The following is a 14,139-nucleotide window of genomic DNA, read 5'->3' as shown; positions in this document are numbered from 1 at the left end:
TCAAGAAATTGCACATGAGTAAAACACTAAAAAAAGGTAATAAAATGATAAGCCTACTTTGCAAGGGTACACAAACTCCCGTAATTAATAGTGCGGGAGCAGAGAGAGCAATCCAGTGCATCAACTATTAAAAAGGAAACAAAGTTATAAATACCACAATCTAAAAATATGTTTAAAAATACAGATAAACACATGTATATTGTTTACCAGTATCTGTGCCACAGCATCCCTCAGTGGTCACGTCAGTCCTGAACTGAAACATAAATAAATAAAATCTACTTTAATAAATATCTTTCATGTAATGTTAGCATTTCCACACAGGTTAAAATACTTAACACAAAGAGCGTTGGCCGCACACAGACACATGGTTACCTTGCTGAGACACAAACAAAAGGCTAGCACAAACCTGAGCTACTCCATGCTAAACCATGTTTAAAACTACTGAGCCTTACCATCAGTTTTGCAGATTTCACCCTGTATGAGAGGGAGAGTACACCACACCAGGTGCTGCAGCCAAGTCAAAAAGGGCTCTCCACTGAGACACACAGCACTTTATCACTTCCTGCTTAACACCTGGTCACATGGCCGTAGGCAATCAACTGGTCATGTGACTATGTGTCCATGGCAAGTATCACACTATCCCACACTCATCCCCATCAAAAAGTGTCGTCGCCCCGACGATCGACTGACTCATAACCATGGCCTAAACTGAGGATTGCTAATCACCCCAGGCTCTAAGGAAGCAGCAGTCCTTACCACCACCATGTTGTCGTTTGCCACTATGGACCGTGGAAGATTGTATGGGTTAGAATTCTTCCCAGCAGTGGCCCGGGTGGTGCGTCGAGGGGCTGACGTGTCCCCCTGGGGAGATGGCATCTCCTGTCCAACTTGGTGTGTGATGGACTCATTCTCCAAGGCCTCAAAGTTCACTCCTGGGGTGTCTCCAAACTCAGATCCTGTGGGTGGTTGGCTTTGAAGGCAGCAAATGGTTTAGATATCCCCTACGTGGGGTATCTGGAGTTGGACCTTCAGGTGCTGGGGAAAAAGGTTCCAAATCGTGGGGTGTTGGTTGTGAAAGATACTCCCTGTGCATCACAGTCACGTACCGTCCCAGGATTGTTGGGCATGAATGTTATCATAGAATGCTACAGAGAGTTATTTGTACAGCAAGGGGAAGCTTTATTTGCTTCTTTGGCTGCCACTCAAACAGGGGCATGCTGGGAGCCAGCTTTCCGCCACTGCCACAGCCTGGAAGCCTTCCCATTAGTTCCTGAGGGTCGTGTCCGGGTCTTGGAAAAGACTGGGGAGTTCATACCAGCTGGGTCAGTGAAGTTTGTCAAGGTCACCTGCCCAAGGGTCCCATACACTCCACCCACCACCATGCTGTTAGAGCCTGGTGGCTCAGATCTTGCCCCAGGCTTGTTGTTGTCCCCCTCCCTTGTGACCGTTGACAATGGTGTAGCTCATGTGCCGGTTGTTAATGGGGGAGCCACAGGGGCTACAGTTCATACAAAACAGGTGTTGGGGGCATTGCATCAGGTTGAGGGGGTGGAGGGGAAGCAGTTAAGTTTTGAACAAGGGAGTGAAGAGGTTGCTCAAGTGACACTGGTCAGTGCACAGGTAGGGGGAAAGCCTCCTGTTACTATCTCGGATGCCATCACAGCTTTGCACTGGCCAGGACTTTCACCTGTAGAAGAACAACAGGTAAAAGAACTATTGCAGAGGTATAATCACATCTTTGCTAAACATGAGGGAGACTTGGGGTGCACCGAGGAGATTGTACATGAGATCCCACTTCTAGATGAGACCCCCGTCCGCCAAAGGTATAGAAGAATACCCCCTACACAGTGGCAGGCTGTAAAAGATCACATTAAGCAGCTTCTTGAGAGTAGGGTGATTAGAGAGAGTAGCAGTCCTTATGCATCACCTATTGTCGCGTCAGACTAGGTCTGCAGCGGTTTGTTTTGAATTCACAGGAAAAATGCACGGGAGAAGAATTAAAAAATAGAAAGCATAGGTGGTGTGTTAGCCGCGGTAAATGCGAGTTGATTAAGAGAAGCGCGAGTGTCAGCTGTCCGTGAGGGTCAGCTGTTCGTTGTTCTACTGATTTGGTTGTGCTGCAGATTCAGCTCTCAGGTGCTTATTTACCTGGTTGGCGTTTAGTCGGTAAGAGACACTGGTGAGAGTAACACGGAAATCAAACTGTGCTTGCTCTCAGTTTGGAAGAAGTGCTGTGCGGAAACGTAACACTGAAAATCGGAGAGGCTGCCGGTAAGCGCTTGTCTCGTTTGATTTGATTTATGGCGTATACGGTCGGCATGTTTGGAGCTTGGCGTTTGCACTGATTGTCACCATTGTAGTGTTTTAATGTTGGTTAAAAACGGAACGAAAAGCTTAATGGCCTGGGCACATTGCATCTGAGACTTTGCAGTCTATTAATTGTGGTTTTAGCGAAATGGCTGTAACTCTTTTAACCACGCATCTCCAGTCGGGCACGGGCACTTCATATTTCATAGTGGGGTTGCTCATGTTCATTGAATTTGGGTAGTTTCTGGTCAATTTAATGTATACTCACTTTGTACGGATTACTATTTTTCTACAAATCTTAAATGAAATATTGCTAATATTTATTTTCCTAGTGTTGTAACATGGCAAATTTGGTAAATATTTATTGGAAGCATATTTGCACATTTCATTCATGTATTTGCATTTTGCACATTTATTGCATTTTGCACATTTATTTAAGTGGCAACTAACTACTGCTCTGTCTATCTTCATGTCTGTTTGTCTTAGGTTTTTTACCTAAGGACCTAGAAACTAATAGGACTAAGAGGACAAAAGAAAGTGGTTCCTGGTGCTAACTGTTAACAATTGCAACCCTATGGACTTGTGCTCTGGATTCTAAATAAAAAGAAAAAAAAAAGAGGAAAGACCAAAAACGGAAACAACTGTTGTCTGTCCAATCCTTGAGTGAAACCCAGTGCCTTCAGAACTCCTTCAGTGTCACATCCTTTTCAAGTTGGGGAAAAAAACACAGTGCTTAAAACCAACCAAACAAAACTGAAAAACTCACCAAAAACCAAAACGAAACCGTACAACTTGACAGTAAAAAAACGCTCTGAGTCCACGCCCAGCCCGCCTGCCGCTGAGTCCTCGCCCAGCCCGCCTGCCGCTGAGTCCACGCCCAGCCCGCCTGCCGCTGAGTCCACGCCCAGCCCGCCTGCCGCTGAAAATCCAGGCCCATCGATCTTCCCAAAGCCCAAAATGGCCGATTCAAAGTCTCTACAACAGCTGAAAAGAGAGAGAACGACTGCCAAACAGAGGTTCACCCGACAGGCAAACTCACTTCTGAAGTCCTGCCGGAAAATGTCGGCGGAAGAACTGATGGAAGCCTTCAGCAAGGTCAAGCTTGAGGCTGAAAAGGTGATGGAGGCAAATGAGGAGGTGGAAATCTTCACCGACGAGTCGGAGCTCGAAGCCACTGCGAAAGCAGACATCAATGCTGAGGTGAAGAGAACGACAGAGGACTGCGAACAGAAACTGGAAGAGGTGGAGGATGTCGTCCAAAAGGTGCTGTGGCAAAGTTTTGGCTGCTCTGAACTGGCTCTTGCACTGGAGGCAGCTGAAAAGGACTGCAAGCGGCTGGCAGGAAGAAAGTCCGACCTGAGGCAGGAGGTTTATGAGCTGATGCTCAGCCACCTTGAGCGGCTGGTGAAGAGAACAAAAGACACCATGCGGCAATGGACTCGGTGGGTCCCAGATGAGGAGCGACCTGACTTCCAGCAGCGCATCTGGAATGTGGAGGGCTCACTGTTGGAGTTAACCTCTGAGAAGGCTGGCCTGCTGCAGACGAAGCTGGACAGCAAGTCCTCAGGAAAAACATCACACCAGTCAACCACCATCAAGCTGAAGCCAACAGCGCTTCCACAGTTTGATGGCAACAAGCGCAACTTCTACCTCTGGAGGAGGGAATGGGAGGCACTCCAAAGGCAAGGAGAACCAACCGGGTCCAAAGAGGTGAAGAAGATCCAGCTGTTGGGCAGCCTGGAGGACAAAGTGGCAAGAGATCTGCGCCTGTCAACTTACGGGACGGGAGAGGAGATCTTCCGGGTCCTCGAAAACCGGTTCGGCAACAAAACTTCTATTGCACTGGAAATCATTGAGGAACTACAGGCGCTGCCACCAGTAAAAAGTCACCAACCTAGGAAGATTGTGGACTTAATCCAAATCGTGGAACGGGCCCTGTACGACCTCAGTGCACTGGGAAACACTGGCGCTCTAAAGAACCCACTCGTCACAAAGTCCCTGGAAAGCAAGCTGCCAGAGGGTTTAAAGAAAGAATGGCTGCTCCATGTGGCAGAAGAGGAAGACTCTGAAGACGCCTCCCCGGAAGACAGGTTTGACATGCTCCTCAAGTTCCTGAGAAGTCAGGAGAAGATTTATGAGCAGCTAGACCAACTGAAGGACGATGAACCCAGCAGGAGAGACTGTAGAGTCCCACAAAGGCATGCGCACACAAAGACCACCAACTCCCAAAGCACCCAAGCACCCTGCGTTGTCTGTGGAGAGAGGGGCCACAGAAAAAAGCTGTACTACTGCAAAAAATTCAAAACTCTCAAAGTACCTGAGAAGAAGGAAGCAGTTGAGCGGATCGGCGCATGTGGGAGGTGTCTCGAGGTCCACGACGTTTACGCAGAGTGCAAGACCACCTTCCTGTGCAAGAACGAGGGGTGTAAGGGTGCTCCAGGCCTGGGCCATCACTTCTACCTCTGTCCCAAAGCTGGAAGCCAAGGCGATGGGCCACGGCGGCCAAAGCCCAGTCCAGCACAAGGTGGAGGGAAAAAGGGCACAGAGGACCAAGAAGAGTTCTTGAAGAGCCTGGCCCCCGACCTTGCTCAGCGATGTCGGAACGCGTTCTGCAACTCTGTCGCCAAGACGTCCAGTTCTGCAGTGCCAGGGAGGAGTCTGCTGGCAGAAAATGGCCTTGAGGAGTTCCCTGTCATCATGATGATCCTGGAAGTCACCGCAAACGCTGGCCAAAAGATTGGGACGTTAATAGACTTGGCGTCCGACACAAATTACATAACTCATGAAGCTGCTGGTGAGCTGAATTTGAGGAGTGAGGTTGTGACGCTCATAGCCCATGGAGTCGGTGGGATGCAGGTGACAGTGGAGACCAAGCGTTACCTCCTGAAGATCCGGGTCTCAACTTCAAAAGGAACCCTCAGATCCCACCAGCTCGTGTGCTACGGGCTGGACAGCATCGCAAAGGTCAATCGTCATGTGCCACCCAAGACTCTGCAGAAACTATTCCCCGACGTCCCTCTCCGTGAACTGGTCCGTCCCACCAAGATCGAGCTGCTCATCAGCCACAAAGAAGGGCAACTCGTCCCTCAAAAGGTGCGCTACATCGGTGACCCTGTCCTGTGGGATGGCCCCCTCGGGAAAACAGTGGGCGGCTCTCATCCAGACCTCTTGGAGGAAGTCAAAATCACTGCCCACGGGTCCAGAACCCACTTTGCTCGCTCCATGCGCACAGCAGCTGTAGGGTACAGAGAGATCACCCATGGCCCAGTGCAGCCACCTCAACTTGCCCAAGCCACTACATCTTCTGCCAGTCGAGACTTCATGAACTGGTGGAAGTGGGACAGCATCGGGGCCGCATGCGAGCCCAGGTGCGGCGGCTGCAGGTGTGGAAATTGCCAGCCTGGAGGGAAGGAGATGTCAATCTCAGAGGAGCGAGAATTGGAGCAAATAAAGAGTGGACTGACATACACCACCGGAGATCGCCACAGCGAGAAACCACACTGGCATGCCAAATACCCCTGGGTGGAAGACCCAGCAACACTGCCGAACAACAGGAGAGCTGTCGAAGCAACATTCCTGAGGACAGAAAAACAGTTGGCAAAGGAGCCAAAATGGAAGGCGGCCTACAAAGCTCAAGTCCATGAGATGGTCGACCGGGGAGCTGCAGTCAAACTGTCTAAAGAAGATTCGGCAAGCTGGACTGGGCCTGTGTGGTACATCTGCCACTTGATTGCTCCAAATCCGCACTCTGTGACTACACCAGTCCGTCTCGTCTGGAATAGTAGTCAGAAATTCAAGGGCCAGAGCCTGAATGACCTACTCCTCAAAGGTCCAGACGTCCTTAACGACATTCGTGCTGTCCTCATCCGATTCCGGCAAGGTGTCTTCGCCGCACTTGGGGACATAAAAAAAATGTACAATTCTGTATGGCTTGAGGACCAAGAAGTGCACCTCCACCGCTTCCTGTGGAGAGACTCTGAGGAGGAGGACATCCAGGAATATGCCATCACGAGGGTCAACATTGGCGACAAACCAGCGGGCTGTATCGCACAAGTCGCCATGCGGGAAACTGCAAATTTGCCCATGTTCCACCATCTGGCAGAAGAGCGTCGAGTGCTGGAGCACTCCAAGATGTCGATGACATCTTGGCCTCGAATGACAACCTGAACGAGCTCAAGCAAATCACGGCAAACGTTGAGCACATCCTGGAAGCTGGTGGATTCTATATGAAGCCATGGGTCTACTCAGGCCAAAGTGGGAGGTCAGAACCAGGTGACCCCCAGAAGAAAGAACCCTCAGTGATGGTCCTCCCAAACCAACTCTCAGTGGAGAACAACAAAGCCCTGGGTCTTGGGTACGATCCAGAGCACGACAAGCTTCACCTGATGGTGGCTGTGAACTTCTCCAAAAAGAAGAAGAAAATGCGGCTGGGAGTAAACCTGTCAAAAGAGGAAGTCAGGGCCCAGGCACCAAATCCACTTACCCGGCGAGAGCTCCTCAGTCAAGTCTCTGGGCTGTACGATCCCCTCGGCCTTGCAACACCGGTCAAGCAGAAGGGAGCCATCCTGGTAAGAAGAGCATTCCAGGAGGCAAGAGTTAAGTACAGTCCAGCTGAGGATACATGGGACGCACCTTTGTCCGAGGGCCTTCGGGAAGACGCCATCTGCCTCCTTGAAGACTACGCTGAGCTCAGTCGGCTGAAGTTCACCAGAGCCTTGACACCACCTGACTCTTGTGCCAAACCCTGCGGTATCACCTTCTCCGATGGCAGCGAGCGTTCCTATGGTGCTGTACTGTTCCTACGGTGGGAAATGCCACACACTGTGACCCTACGAGTGGTCGAAGCCAAAGCCAGGTTGACTCCTCTAAACCACAAGGGCTGTCAAGGCTGAAGTCTGCGGTGCCGTCTACGCTGGCCGTCTAAAGAAGTACTTCCAGAAGCACTGTAGTATCCGCGTGGAAAAGTGGTACCACCTGATCGACAGCCAGACAGTCCTGGGGGCCATCCAACGAGAGAGCTACGGCTACCAAACGTTTTTTGCCAATAGAATTGGAGAAATCCAAGGCAGCACAAACATCCAAGACTGGTGGTGGATTCCTGGGCCTCTCAACATCGCAGACATGATCTCAAGAGGGGCAAGCCCGGAGGAGCTGGACGAAGACACTGAATGGCAGCTTGGTCCCAAGTTTCTGAGCCTCCCCGAGCGTGAGTGGCCCGTGAAATCTGCAAAAGATGTTGCTGTGGAAGCCAGAGAAAACATCACGCGCATCCAGAAGAAGGCATTCGTTGCTGCATTGACCCGATCTGGAGCAAAGAAGGAACCCAAGACGGAACCAAGCTCAAACCCCACTAATCTGCACAGGCCTCCTGCTGGGTCCGCTGTCACAAATCTGGTGAAAATCCAGCGGTTCAGCAGCCTAACCAGACTGGTAAAGTCTCTCGCACTGGTCTGGAGGGCCGCAAAGAAATTTCTCAGTCTCAAAGCCCAGGGGAAACCAAAGTGGGAGGCAGTCCAAATGACCGGTACAGTCACTGTGGCCAAGAGAGAAGACTCCTTCCGAGACCTCTGCCTCGCGGCACAAGAAGGAGCTACCTTCCCTGACACCACAACAAACCGGCTGGTCGCGTACAGGGACGAAGCCAGCGGGCTGTTGCTGTGCGGTGGCAGGGTCCAGCACTTTAAAGAAGATGGCCGTGCTGTTCCACTGATCCCCTTCAACACCTGGTTGGGGACTCTGCTGGCACGCCAAAGTCACCAAGAAGGCCATGAAGGAGTTGCTGGCACTCTACTCAGAATGCGGCAAAAGGCTTGGGTTGTGCAAGGCAGGAGACTGGCTCAACAAGTCATCAATAAGTGCATCCACTGCAAAAAGGCCAGAGCTCAAGTCTGCCAACAAGTGATGGGTGACCTACCTGTAGAAAGGGCAAGACTTGCTGCGCCGTTCCAATTCATGTCAGTCGACCTGTTCGGACCTTACCTGGTCAGAGATGACATCAAAAGAAGAGTCTCCATGAAAGTCTGGGGAGTCGTCTTCTGCTGCATGGCAATCCGAGCTCTGCATATCGACCTTGTCAACAGCCTTTCAACAGAAAGCTTCCTCATGGCCTACCAAAGGTTCACCGCCATCAGAGGGCACCCCACCAAGGTCTGGTCAGACCCTGGAACCAACTTTGTCGGTGCAAAGTCTCTGCTGGAAGACCTTTACAGTTTCCTGGGTAGCCAAGACATGCCAAACCTGGAAGAGTATGCTGTGAAGAATGGGACAAGCTGGACATGGAAAGTGCTCCCTGCCGATTCACCGCATCGAAATGGAGCTGCAGAAGCTGCCGTAAGGATCACAAAGAGAGCCCTTCAAAGTCTGAGCACCCAGGCAAACCTCACCTTCAGCGAGTTCCTCACAGCCCTCCAGATGGCAGCAAACCTGGCAAATGAGCGGCCTATTGATGCAAGAGTGCAGAGTCGGGAGGACCGCGTTCAATACGTGACGCCAAACTCTCTCCTCCTTGGTCGAGCATCGCAGACTGGTGACTTCAAGTCCTTTGACTTCCAGAACTACCCCTACAAGCGGCTCCAAGAGATCCACACCCAGGTCAACGAGTTCTGGAAAGCTTGGTCCCAGCTCGCAGGCCCCAACCTGTTCGTCAGGTCCAAGTGGCACACCGCAGAAAGAAATGTCTCTGTTGGTGACATTGTTTGGCTCTGCGATCAGAACGCCTTGCGGGGGCAATTTAGACTTGGTCGAGTCGTCACCGTATCCTCTGACCCAAAGGGCATCGTTAGAGATGCTGAAGTTCTTGTCACCACAGGCAGCTGTGTCTCAGTTCACCCTCAGCAACCAGCAGTCCACACCTCTGGTGACCGGAAGGAGAAACGCAATTGTGTGGTACTGCGCAGAGATGTTAGGCGGCTCATAGTTTTATTGCCTGTTGAGGAGCAGTGCCCCTAATGGTGATGTAGTTTGTTTTTTGTGTGCGACCTTCCTGTCTAGGCACAGGAAGCTCGAGTGGGAGGTGTCGCGTCAGACTAGGTCTGCAGCGGTTTGTTTTGAATTCACAGGAAAAATGCACGGGAGAAGAATTAAAAAATAGAAAGCATAGGTGGTGTGTTAGCCGCGGTAAATGCGAGTTGATTAAGAGAAGCGCGAGTGTCAGCTGTCCGCGAGGGTCAGCTGTTCGTTGTTCTACTGATTTGGTTGTGCTGCAGATTCAGCTCTCAGGTGCTTATTTACCTGGTTGGCGTTTAGTCGGTAAGAGACACTGGTGAGAGTAACACGGAAATCCAACTGTGCTTGCTCTCAGTTTGGAAGAAGTGCTGTGCGGAAACATAACACTGAAAATTGGAGAGGCTGCCGGTAAGCGCTTGTCTCGTTTGATTTGATTTATGGCGTATACGGTCGGCATGTTTGGAGCTTGGCGTTTGCACAGATTGTCACCATTGTAGTGTTTTAATGTTGGTTAAAAACGGAACGAAAAGCTTAATGGCCTGGGCACATTGCATCTGAGACTTTGCAGTCTATTAATTGTGGTTTTAGCGAAATGGCTGTAACTCTTTTAACCACGCATCTCCAGTCGGGCACGGGCGCTTCATATTTCATAGTGGGGTTGCTCATGTTCATTGAATTTGGGTAGTTTCTGGTCAATTTAATGTATACTCACTTTGTACGGATTACTATTTTTCTACAAATCTTAAATGAAATATTGCTAAAATTTATTTTCCTAGTGTTGTAACATGGCAAATTTGGTAAATATTTATTGGAAGCATATTTGCACATTTAATTCATGTATTTGCATTTTGCACATTTATTGCATTTTGCACATTTATTTAAGTGGCAACTAACTACTGCTCTGTCTATCTTCATGTCTGTTTGTCTTAGGTTTTTTACCTAAGGACCTAGAAACTAATAGGACTAAGAGGACAAAAGAAAGTGGTTCCTGGTGCTAACTGTTAACAATTGCAACCCTATGGACTTGTGCTCTGGATTCTAAATAAAAAGAAAAAAAAAGAGGAAAGACCAAAAACGGAAACAACTGTTGTCTGTCCAATCCTTGAGTGAAACCCAGTGCCTTCAAAACTCCTTCAGTGTCACATCCTTTTCAAGTTGGGGAAAAAAACACAGTGCTTAAAACCAACCAAACAAAACTGAAAAACTCACCAAATACCAAAACGAAACCGTACAACTTGACACCTATTGTCTTAGTGCAAAAGAAGACGAGAGAGCTGAGGATGTGCGTTGATTACCGGCAGCTCAACTCTAAGACGAGGAAGAGGACGCATATCCACTGCCTCGAATTGAGGGGTCTTTGGATGCACTTGCAGGTGCGCAGTGGTTCTCTACACTTGATTTGGCAAGCGGTTACAATCAAGTCCCTGTAGCCGAAAAAGACAAAGCCAAGACAGCTTTCTGTACACCATTTGGCCTATTTGAATTTGAACGGATGCCCTTCGGCCTATGCAATGCTCCTGGGACCTTCCAGAGGCTTATGGAGAGAATATTTGGCGACCAGAGCCTTCAGTCAGTCCTCCTTTACCTGGATGATGTCATTGTTTTCTCTTCTTCCATAGAACAGCACTTGCAAAGGTTGGAGTTGGTTCTCAGCCGCCTTCACCAGAAGGGCCTGAAGGCCAAACTGAGTAAGTGCCATTTTTTCAGAAAAGAGGTGCAGTACCTGGGGCACCGTGTGTCCAGTGAAGGAGTAGCCACTGATCCAGAGAAGATCTCTGCAGTGGCGAACTGGAGGCGGCCTCGGGATATAACAGAAGTTCGATCATTTCTTGGTTTTTGCAGCTACTACCGCCGCTTTGTAAAAGGTTTTGCACAGTTAGCTGCCCCCCTGCACCAACTTGTGGCTGACGTCATCAAGGTAGCCAAACAAAATAGAACGAGGCCAGCTGTAGTCCTACCTAATCTGTGGACTGAGGAGTGTGAGCAAAGTCTCAGTGATTTAAAGAAGATGCTCTCCAGTGCCCCTATCTTAGCATTTGCAGACTTCACCAAGCCTTTTGTCTTGGAGATCGATGCTAGTCATCAGGGGTTAGGGGCTGTCCTTTCACAAGACCAGAATGGCAAGTTGAAACCAGTGGCCTATGCTAGTCGTTCATTGCGGGGCTCCGAGCGCAATATGGACAATTATAGCTCCACCAAGTTGGAGTTCCTGGCACTGAAGTGGGCAATATCGGAAAAATTCAGGGAATATTTGCTAGGCAGCAAGTGCACAGTGTATACTGACAATAATGCCCTAAGCCACTTTCAGACCCTCAAACTAGGTGCCACAGAACAACGATGGGTAGCCCAACTTGCGGCTTTTCATTTTACTGTGCATTACAAACCAGGGAGGAATAATGGAAATGCTGACTATCTCTCTCGCCAATATAGTGGCCAGGCAGTACACCATGAGGTGCCCAACCAGCATGACCCTGAGGGACCTGAGGTGGTGACACAGCAGCAAATTGGGGTCTTTCCAAGTCGATCAAGGGCTGAACTTGCAACCCTGCAGAGTGCTGACCCACTTCTCAAGGTTTTTCTTTCTTTCTGGCAAGCAGGCAGCCCTCCAACTAAGGAACAGCGGCTACAACTCCCAGTGGAGGTTCAGCGTCTACTTCGGCAGTGGGATCGTATCCTGGAGAAGGACGGCCTGCTGTACAGACAGATCACTGCCCCGCATGGAGAGTTGGGTAATCAACTACTCCTGCCCCAGTGCCTTCAGCAGGAACTTTTACACAGTATTCACGACCAGCATGGACATCAAGGGGTGCGGAGGACCACAGACCTGGCGAGGCAAAGATGCTATTGGCCAGGAATGGGAGCGGAAATAGAGAGGTATTGTCGGGACTGCCAGCGCTGTGTACTGTCAAAGGCTGTCCAGCCTAGAGTGAGGACCTACCAGGGTGTCCTACTTGCCAGTCAGCCGATGGAAGTACTTGCCATTGATTTCACCTTGCTTGAGCCTGCAACAGATGGGAGGGAGAATGTGTTGGTAATGACGGATGTCTTTTCTAAATTTACACAGGCCATACCAACCAAGGATCAAAGCGCTGTTACAGTGGCAAAGGTTGTGGTTGACAGCTGGTTCAACCGGTTTGGGGTGCCCAAACGGATACATTCAGACCAGGGGAGAAATTTTGAGAGTGCTCTTATCCGGCAGCTCTGTCAACTATATGGGATCGAGAAGTCCAGGACCACAACGTATCATCCACAAGGGAATGGCCAGTGTGAGAGGTTTAACAGGACACTTGAATGAATGAATGAATGAATTTTATTTTTCGAACATGTATAGGAAAAAAAAGAAATGTATGTAACTATTTGTACAAACAAAAAGAAAAAGAGAAATTAATAAAGTAAAAATAAAATAGAGAACTAAGACATAACAAAATACCTCACATTGTTCGAAAAAAGGAGTGGGAAGAAGTACAATACTTTTTTAATGTCCCACCCCTATTTAACTACTCTTCAGTTTGTGACTATACCGATATCCTAACTACCTAATACACCTAAATACCTACATACCATATATACATTTCATGAATATCTATATAAATATATATATATAAATCCACATGTATATGCATACACATATATACATACATACACACATATATATATACATATATATAATAAACACATACATATACACACACACATACATACATACACACATATAAATACACACACATACACACAGTACATACATATAAACTATCCCCATGACTCTCTACCCAGAATACCATATACTAAGTTAGTTACAATATAACAATCCACCCTACTCCATTTATAGCTTTATCCCTCATCAACCTCCATTAACATACTTCCTCTTCCATGTACTTGTTTAAAAATATTTTTTTGTACCTTTTTTTAAACAGATTTATATTTGGGCTTTGTTTTATTTCTGTCTCCAGACTGTTCCACAAAGTCACCCCACAACTCGATACGCACATACTTTTCATATTTGTTCGAACCTTTGGTTTTTTAAAATTTAGGTCTCCCCTTAGATAATATCCCCCCTCCCTTTCACTAAACATACCTTGTATATTTTTTGGCAATAGATTTTTTCTCGCTTTGTACATTATTTGTGCCGTTCTGAATTTGACCAGATCCATAAATTTCAACATGTGTGATTTTATGAATAGTGGGTTTGTGTGATCTCTGTATCCTGTTTTGTTTATTGTCCTTATTGCTCTTTTCTGTATTGTGCATATCGGCTGCAGAGTGGTTTTGTAGGTGTTTCCCCAGACTTCGACACAGTAAGTCAAATATGGCAAAAATAGTGAGTAGTATAGAGTGTGCAGCGATTTATGATCAAGGATATGTTTTGTTTTCCACAGAATTGCCGAGCACTTTGCCAGTTTTGCTCGTATGTATCCTATATGAGGTTTCCAGCAGACTTTATTATCCAAAATCACACCAAGAAATTTAATTTCCTGTACCCTTTCTATTTTAGTATTGTTTATTATCAATTCTACATTATAATCTATTTTATGACTCCCAAACAACATGATCTTTGTTTTGCTTAGATTTAATGATAATTTATTTTTGTCAAACCATAGTTTAAGTTTATTTATTTCAGTTGTGATTGTCTCCAAAGTCTGCTGCAAATTCTCACCGGAACAAAAAATATTGGTGTCGTCTGCAAACAAAACAAATTTCTGTACTTGCGAGACTCTACATAAGTCATTAATATATAAAATGAATAATGTCGGACCTAATATTGACCCCTGTGGTACCCCGCATGTAATGTTCATGAAATCAGATTTATGGTCTCCTATCTGCACAAACTGTTGCCTGTTTCTTAAATAGCTTGACAGCCAGCTCCACCCAACTCCCCTAACACCACAC

This window comes from Eutrigla gurnardus (genome assembly GCF_963514095.1).
Source record: "Eutrigla gurnardus genome assembly, chromosome: 1".
NCBI lineage: Eukaryota > Metazoa > Chordata > Actinopteri > Perciformes > Triglidae > Eutrigla > Eutrigla gurnardus.
Note: the sequence above shows the minus strand (reverse complement) of the source record.